The sequence below is a fragment of the Capra hircus genome, chromosome 23 (assembly GCF_001704415.2).
Source record: "Capra hircus breed San Clemente chromosome 23, ASM170441v1, whole genome shotgun sequence".
Lineage (NCBI taxonomy): Eukaryota > Metazoa > Chordata > Mammalia > Artiodactyla > Bovidae > Capra > Capra hircus.
In genome coordinates, this window is record NC_030830.1 from 3828730 (window position 1) to 3837889 (window position 9160).

General features: G+C 38.4%; 1 non-coding gene across 1 annotated transcript; it reads left to right on the top strand.

The window, feature by feature from the left end:
- Window positions 8846–8917, top strand: TRNAC-ACA. Its single transcript has one exon. It is a non-coding gene; the product is annotated as a tRNA-Cys (tRNA).

The following is a 9160-nucleotide window of genomic DNA, read 5'->3' on the forward strand; positions in this document are numbered from 1 at the left end:
TTCCAGTCCCATCACTTCATGGCAAATAGATGGGGGAACAGTGGAAACAGTGTCAGACTTCATTTTGGGAGGCTCCAAAATCACTGCAGATGGTGATTGCAGCCATGAAATTAAAAGACCCTTACTCCTTGGAGGGAAAGTTATGATCAACCTAGACAGCATATTCAAAAGCAGAGACATTACTTTGCCAACAAAGGTCTGTCTAGTCAAGGCTATGGTTTTTCCAGTGGTCATGTATGGATGTGAGAGTTGTACTATAACGAAAGCTGACACAGAGGAACTGATGCTTTGAACTGTGGTGTTGGAGAGGACTCTTGAGAGTCCCTTGAACTGCAAGGAGATCCAATCAGGCCATCCTAAAGGAGAGCAATCCTGAATATTCATTGGAAGGACTGATGCTGAAGTTGTAACTGCAATAAAAAGACCCTGATGCTGGGAAAGACTGAGCGCAGCAGGAGAAGGGGACGACAGAGGATGAGATGGTTAGATGGCACCACTGACTCAATGGACATGGGTTTGGGTGGACTCCAGAATGGACAGGGAGGCCTGGCATGCTTTGGTTCATGGGGTCGCAAAGAGTCGGACACAACTGAGTGACTGAACTGAACTGAAGCACATTCTAGGAGCACTCTTGACATAGTCAAAGAGTGAAACAGCCTAGAAATACCTCAACAATTGAATAAACTATTGCTATGTTCATGTTGCTATCCACATAGAGAGAAATAATTAATACACATGGAGAGAGTTTTTAACCTGTTTGCTTTTGTTTTGTGCATCACTCACTGCCCACCCCCACCAACCTCCCACCCTTGGCAAAGTAACGTCTCTGCTTTTTAATATGCTATCTAGGTTAGTCATAGCTTTTCTTCCAAGGAGCAAGCGTCTTTTAATTTCATGGCTGCAGTCACCATCTGCAGTGATTTTGGAGCCCCCCAAAATAAAGTCTGTCACTGTTTCCATTGTTTCCCCATCTATTTGCCATGAAGTGATGGGACCAGATGCCGTGATCTTAGTTTTCTGAACGTTGAGTTTTAAGCCAACTTTCTCACTCTCCTGTTTCACTTTCATCAAGAGGCTCTTCTTTGCTTTCTGCCATAAGGGTGGTGTCATCTGCATATCTGAGGTTACTGATATTTCTCCCGGCAATCTTGATTCCAGCTTGTGCTTCATCCAGCCCGGCATTAGACTAGTGCTTGACAAGTGTCTTTAGCACTCATTGGAATCACTGCAAGAGTCTGTTATAATTCAGACTCCTGGGCCCTGACCCCAGTGTGTTCTGGTTCAGTTTGCGGGTTGGTGGAGCCTGAGAACATGCATTTCTAACAACCTCCCAGGTGCCGCTGATGCTCTCAGTTGGATGACCACATGGTAAGCAGGAAGGACTGGAGCAGGGCTCTGTGCGTCTTCCATTCACTGTTTCATCATGCTGGAGTTCCTCTTCTCTCTACTTCAAAGGGCATTTTCTCCATTATTGTGATAAACAATGACAATGAGTGTAAATACATTCATGGTTTACTCACCTCAGGTATTAATTATATGCGTACACCTAACAAGGATCTTCTTTAGACGATTTAATTCAAAGAAGTCAAATTAATGGTGGAAGTTTCCTACATTGAAAAGGATGTACAGTTTCGGTACATAGGACTTTCATTGTGTCCAACAGCAGCCACTGTTAAAGCCAGTGGATCAGCTGGTGAACAATAGCATTCTTTCAGCATTTTAAAAGACTAATAAAGGTGAAGTCATATCTATAGACATAGCAAAGCATTTTAAAATATGTACACACATACACATAGATGTATATATACATTTTTTCAAACCGACTGCAGATAAAATTGCAGTTTTCCAGAAACTCATGCATCAGGATGTGTAACAGATGTCAACCAAAGTGACAGGGTTTAGGATGATGCTTGTGAATTAAAGGGCAGATGTCAGTTTCGAGTGACATGTTTCCTGTAATCTACTGTCTCTGTTTATCCTTCAGATACAATCTATAAAGCAACTGTTCATCTATTTAGTCTTGGGTAGGGTATAGAAATGCAAGCCAGATCTCAAATTTAGTTTGTCGTTTGCCTTCTTGAAAGGAGATGTGATTTATGTTTATAATAAAGTATTTGAAATGTCATTTAATAGGAAAACAAATGGCAGTATGATTCCCATGAGCAAAAAAAAAAGAAGTGGGGTTTGGAACTCTGACTTAGACATTTTTATCTCACCACACTTCAAGTTACATATTTTTATTCTAATTGTAAAAATTATCTCTCTTGATATATCTTTCCCATTATTTTTTTTTCAAAGAGAATTCATCAGCTGGGTTAATGATGACACAAAATTTTAATATATGCATTAAACATTTAAGTTTTAATATGTTAACATGTCATAAGATGTGAATAATAACAATGTTTTATATATGAAGTGAAAACATATTTTATGTTAGAAATAGTTGTAATGCCTGGAAAGTGACTTATATCCATAACAATTTCATTTAAATATTGCTTTTGCTCCCCATCTATCTTAGATGCAATTTCATAGTTCTTTTAAAAAATTCATTTCAGTGTGACCTCTCTGAAGCTGCAACTTAGTGCCTCTAGCCTACATATCCGTTGCACTTAGACTTGCTCCTATTTAATTACCTTTTAACATGCAGAAAGCAACAAGCACCCAGGTCTGAATTGCGTTTACCATTCCAAAACTCTCCAAGAATTACAACTTTGGTTCGTTTCCACCGCAGTAAGAAAGAAGGGCAAAAGGGACTTTGTCAGCTTAATCAGATGTTAGAGACCATGAATAGCTTTACATATCCCAAGTTTGACCTTGTACCTGGCCCTAGAATGGACTTCAGATACTTTATTATGAAAAGCATGGAAATATCTTCTTAAAGGAAGCTTTGAATGATCTCTATGGTTCTCGCATTTTGGAAAGAAGAAAAATAGTTGCCTGACTGAAAGAAGAACTAGAGTATCATCGAACAGAACCAGACGCTTCCCCTTCCTTTGAGGATTTGACTTTTCACATAATTACCCAAGACTCAGATATTACTTCTGTAAAAATTGTTGATAATAACTTCTTTATGCAGATATGATAATAAAATGAGAAAGTGTAGAAGTACAGTACAAGGTCTGAAAAGATCTCAAAATTAAAAAACACAACAGGCATTATTGCTATAATACATTTAGTATGAGCCAGAGATGGGGCTTGCCACACATACTTTCTAGAGATTAGAACTCCACCTCTAGGAGTTTTTCAATAATTTTAAAACTTTGGCAGAAAAGTTTCATTTCATATCCTACTGACCTATCTCAGTAGAGCTAGGTCTATCTCAGAATCAAAATCCAGCTGCTCCTGGTTCTTTTGTCTTTCAACAGAGGAAAAAAAAAATCATGAAATATACTCATGAAAATACACACCAAAAGAACCCTGCCAGAATATATGTTTGACTTTTTATTGGGTTACAAATAACTCAGCCAACCGCAGAATTCTGACAGATTGCTTTTGGTATTGACAATGAACCTGGTAGAAAATGTCTTCCCACTATGTCTCACTCAGTTAATCTGCACAGGGGGTTCTTGGATAAATTAAGTGCATTCTTAAAATCACTTACAAATGTATCTAGTCTAATCAAAACTCTGAAAAAATGCAAAATCGATATTCCTCCGTCAAAACTTATAATTCCTGATAAAAATCTGATAAGCTTTATTACTAATGTTCAATGGTTGAGAAAGACTATTATACATCCTTTCAAGGGATGATTAGAATTGTTTTAGAAAACAACTCTTTTAGCCAAAGAAACAAATCCTTAACCATGGATTTTCAGATTTCAGTGACAGACTGTATAAAAACAGTCTCGGGATGACCATGCTCTGATGTCACTCAGTTCAGTTCAGTTCAGTCGCTCAGTCATGTCCGACTCTTTGCAACCCCATTAATCGCAGCACGCCAGGCCTCCTTGTCCATCACCAACTCCCAGAGTTCACTCAGACTCACGTCCATTGAGTCAGTGATGCCATCCAGCCATCTCATCCTCTGTCATCCCCTTCTCCTCCTGCCCCCAATCCCTCCCAGCATCAAAGTCTTTTCTAGTGAGTCAACTCTTTGCATGAAGTGGCCAAAGTACTGGAGTTTTAGCTTTAGCATCATTCCTTCCAAAGAAATCCCAGGGCTGATCTTCAGAATGGACTGGTTGAATCTCCTTGCAGTCCAAGGGACTTTCAAGAGTCTTCTCCAACACCACAGTTCCAAAGCATCAATTCTTCAGTGCTCAGCTTTCTTCACAGTCCAACTCTCACATCCATACATGACTACTGGAAAAACCATAGCCTTGACTAGACAGACCTTTGTTGGCAAAGTAATGTCTCTGCTGTTCAATATGCTATCTAGGTTGGTCATAACTTTTTTTCCAAGGAGTAAGCGTCTTTTAATTTCATGGCTGCAGTCACCATCTGCAGTGATTTTGGAGCCCAGAAAAATAAAGTCTGACACTGTTTCTACTGTTTCCCCATCTATTTCTGATGAAGTGATGGGACCAGATGCCATGATCTTCATTTTCTGAATGTTGAGCTTTAAGCCAACTTTTTCACTCTCCTCTTTCACTTTCATCAAGAGCCTTTTTAGCTCCTCTTCACTTTCTGCCATAAAGGTGTTGTCATCTGCATATCTGAGGTCATTGATATTTCTCCCAGCAATCTTGATTCCAGCTTGTGCTTCTTCCAGCCCAGAGTTTCTCATGATGTACTCTGCACATAAGTTAAACAAGCAGGGTGACAATATACAGCCTTGATGTATTACTTTTTCCTATTTCAAACCAGTCTGTTGTTCCATGTCCAGTTCTAACTGTTGCTTCCTGACCTGCATACAGGTTTCTCAAGAGGCAGGTTAGGTGGTCTGGTATTCCCATCTCTTTCAGAATTTTCCACAGTTTATTGTGATCCACACAGTCAAAGGCTTTGGCATAGTCAATAAAGCAGAAATAGATGTTTTTCTGGAACTCTTGCTTTTTCGATGATCCAGCGGATGTTGGCAATTTGATCTCTGGTTCCTCTGCCTTTTCTAAAACCAGCTTGAACTATCTATTTCACAGGAGTATAGCACATTCCCTCTGGTTCCTTTCTCCCTTTTCTCTTCTACGCCTGTGGTTGTTGCTCTGGGTAAACAGTCGTAGGTGATTAAACAGATAGGTGCATGATGGTGAGTCAAGGTTCAGTCTGAAAGCACTGGGATTGCCACTGAACGGTGTCTGAGCTGGCTTCTTTTGACTAAGAAAACAAGAGTGTTACCCATAAATGTTCTCATCTCATTTAGTCACTCTCACAAATTTACTAAATTGAGCTCTGTCTCTTTTTATAAATATATTTTGGCATGGTTTCATCAATTAATGCATCTCGAGTGATTGCACTTTATTCACCGTAGATGTAGAAGAACCCTAGTGATTTTGTACACCTCTGCTTGACTTAATCATAAACTTGAATGCGCTCTTTGTTCATAAATGGAAAATGACGCTATTCCACAAATGCCCTTTCTGGTTTGTGTCCAACTCTTCTCTCTTTCTTACCTTATACTGTTGCACTCAGGATCTGATGCCTACAGTAACAACACACTCTAGAGACTGGACGTGCAAAGAGGCAAGATCTGAAAAGAGTTTTTTTTCCTTCCAGACAGTTTTGTAATGTCCTGGCTAAAAATTAATCACTTTGTTTTACAATGAAAATAAAAATGTTATTGAAATAGCTCAAAAGAGGTCTTTAGAACATAAAATATCCATTAAAAACAACAATGTACTTTAACAATTTGAGTTGATGAATCAAAGCATATGGGTTAATTTTTTCTTAAAATTGCACTCTGGTTTCAAAACTAAATGAAAATTGAATTTCAGAAAATATGCAATTGATAGAATATCAAACTGAAGTTTGGCTAATAATAGAATACATTCTAAAATTAGAAAGCTTTAAAATGTACATTAATGATGCTAGCTTTGACATATGGAATCAGAGATGCCAAGAAGCCAAGGCATGAATATCAAGTATTCCCACCCCTACCTTACAACAGGGGACAGTGAAATAACATAAAATAGCATCACTTACAATGAATGCAAATAAAGTCAATTTTATTGTTTCAAGCTGTAAATATTTCCAACTGTCTCAAATGGAAAAATTTCATCTATCTATGATTTATCACTACTTTTTGTATGTACTTGCTTCTTACCATCTGTGGTCACGTGCACACATATGACCACATGTGCACACATATGCACACATGTGCACACATGCTCACCATATCTTTAGCTCCTATAGTTAGCAGGGCACTAAAGCTGAAGCTCCAGTACTTTGGCCACCTCATGTGAAGAGTTGACTCATTGGAAAAGACTCTGACGCTGGGAGGGATTGGGGGCAGGAGGAGAAGGGGACGACAGAGGATGAGATGGCTGGATGGCATCACTGACTCGATGGACTTGAGTCTGAGTGAACTCCGGGAGTTGGTGATGGACAGGGAGGCCTGGCGTGCTGCGATTCATGGGGTCGCAAAGAGTCGGACACGATTGAGTGACTGAACTGAACTGAAAGCCTATACATGTTGCGCCTGTCCCTACATGTAGTATTGCATCAGATCTATAGCATATATGTAAACTCAAGATTTGTCTTTTTTTTTAAAAAATGGATCACTTTAGTGAAACTTAGAAAATTTTAATCAAACAATAAGTGGAGAGAAGTTGAAATATTTACATCTAATATTTAATGTTACTATCTATTTAAACCCAAGATTTATTGAAGTGCCTTTTCTACTTTCCTTGCTTCAGTTTCATAAAACCTTATTTTGAATTTTATTTAACATAGAAATCATAACTTATAATTCTAAACTTAAAAAATAAGGTAGTCTCAATCCTGCGTTCTGGGCTAGACTTTATGTCAAAGTTTGTGCATATCTTGTCCTGAATCTTTTAACTCTGATATTAGTTGTAAGCCACTACATTTATTTAAAGTCAAAGGTACTTCATTTCAAGATATCAGCATTTTATTTTCACATTAGAATGAGGAGTGCGAGAGGGGTCAGGAGAGAGGAGAAGAAAAAGAAGGAAGAAGAAGGAGAAAGAGGAAGAGCAAGGAGAAGGCAAAGGTGAAGATGGAGTTTGGGGTAGGAGGTTGCAAACAGGAGGAGGAAGAAGGAGGAAATAAAAAAAGAAGGACAGAAGGGAGGGAGGGAGGGGAGAGGAAAGAAGGGGAGGACACAATAGAGCGAGGAGTGTTGCTGTCATTTTTCTCCTGGAAACAGAAAACCCCTGGCTTTAGATTCTTATTCAATACAGAAAAATATTTTTATTTGCTCACATTTTGGTGGTAAATGGGGAGGAGGATGCCAGTGTTTTTTGGTTACTTATTCACTCATTTTCTTTTTTTAAAATCAAATAAACTAGTAAGACATCCTGTCTCAGTTATTAATACTTTTTGAAGGGGTTTTTACTTTTTGGTATCTTATATTCCTGCTATATGTAGAAGAAAATTAGATAAAATGTAACAGCTTGATTTTTAAAGTATTTTTAAAAATATCTTTGTGCTATTTGATGTTCGAGTACTATTCCAGTAGACCTTCTTCAATGGCCTTGAGCTCCCTGGTACTTGGATCCAGCATCTGGCATAGAGCCAGAGTCAGGTCAGGACCCATTGCATCTTGTTTGGATTAAACCATTCATTTCAAGCTTTTCTTTTCAAAGTCAATATATATATATATTTTATTCCTGTGTAAGAATCAAAGAGAGTCTCTGATTCTATAACTTGTTGGTCAGTTTCTAAGTAGTGCCTGACTCTGCAGTCCCATGGACTGCAGCACACCAGGCTTCCCTGTCCACTATCTCCTGGAGTTTGCTCAAATTCATGTCCATTCAGTCAGTGATGCCATCCAACCATCTCATCCGCTGTGGCCCCCTTCTCCTCCTGCCTTCAGTCTTTACCAGCATCAGAGTCTTTTCCAAAGAGTCGCTCTTCACATCAGTGGCCAAAGTATCAGCACTTCAGCTTCAGCATCAGTTCTTCAAGTGAATATTCAGGATTGATGTCCTTTAGGATTGACTGGTTTGAGCTCCTTGCAGTCCAAGGGACTTTCAAGAGTCTTCTCCAACACCACAGTTCAAAAGCATCAGTCATTCTTCAGCACTCAGCCTTCTTTACAGTCAGTTCTCACATCAGATTCTATAACTAGGATGGTCCGATTTTATAACCAGGAGGATATATTTTTTAATAATTAAATCAAAATCAAATCAAAATATTCTCTTCTAGATCTTTTCTGACAACATAACTATTTTCAGCCAGAACTTTTCTTTGTAATAATATTTACTGAACTACAATTTTTAGATTAACTAAAGATCTTCTGTTACAGAGAGTTTATCCTTAATTTAAGTAGTGAACAGATAATACCTCTACTAAAGATTCTCCAAATATGAGCAGATTAGAGTTTTACTGGGGAGGCTCCACTTCGACTGGCCTAGCTCCATTGGTACATTTGTTCAGGTTATAAGGATCAGCTACCATAGTAGGTTAAGCTATGAAAGAGTAGCAATAAATTTAATAGAATTGAAAGAACTGAATGCATATTCTATAACCACAATAAAATTAAATTAGAAAACAAGAGAATATAATTTGGGATATCCACAAATATTAGGCAATATTTGGAAACTGAGCAACACAGTTCTAAACAATCCGTGGGTCAACAAGGATTACAAAGAAAAATAGAAAAATAGCTTTAATTGAACAACAAAAAGCACAAAAAATATGTAAATATTTATGGGATGAAGCTAAAGTAGTACTTAGAGTGAAATTTATAGCATTAAATACTTATATTAGAAAACTACCCTTTCACTTCCCTGGTGGCTCAGACGGTAAAGCATCTGCCTACAATGCAGGAGACCCAGGTTCGATCCCTGGGTTGGGAAGATCCTCTGGAGAAGGAAATGGCACCCACTCCAGTACTCTTGCCTGGAAAATCCCATGGACGGAGGAGCATGGTAGGCTACAGTCCATGGGGTCGCAAAGACTCAGACACGACTGAGCGACTTCACTTACTTACTTACCCTTTCACTTTAAGAAATTTAAAAATCAAACCAGAATAGAAAACTACATGTATAGCATTCAGAAAGAAGGGAATAATAAAGACCAGAGCAAATACCAATGAGATA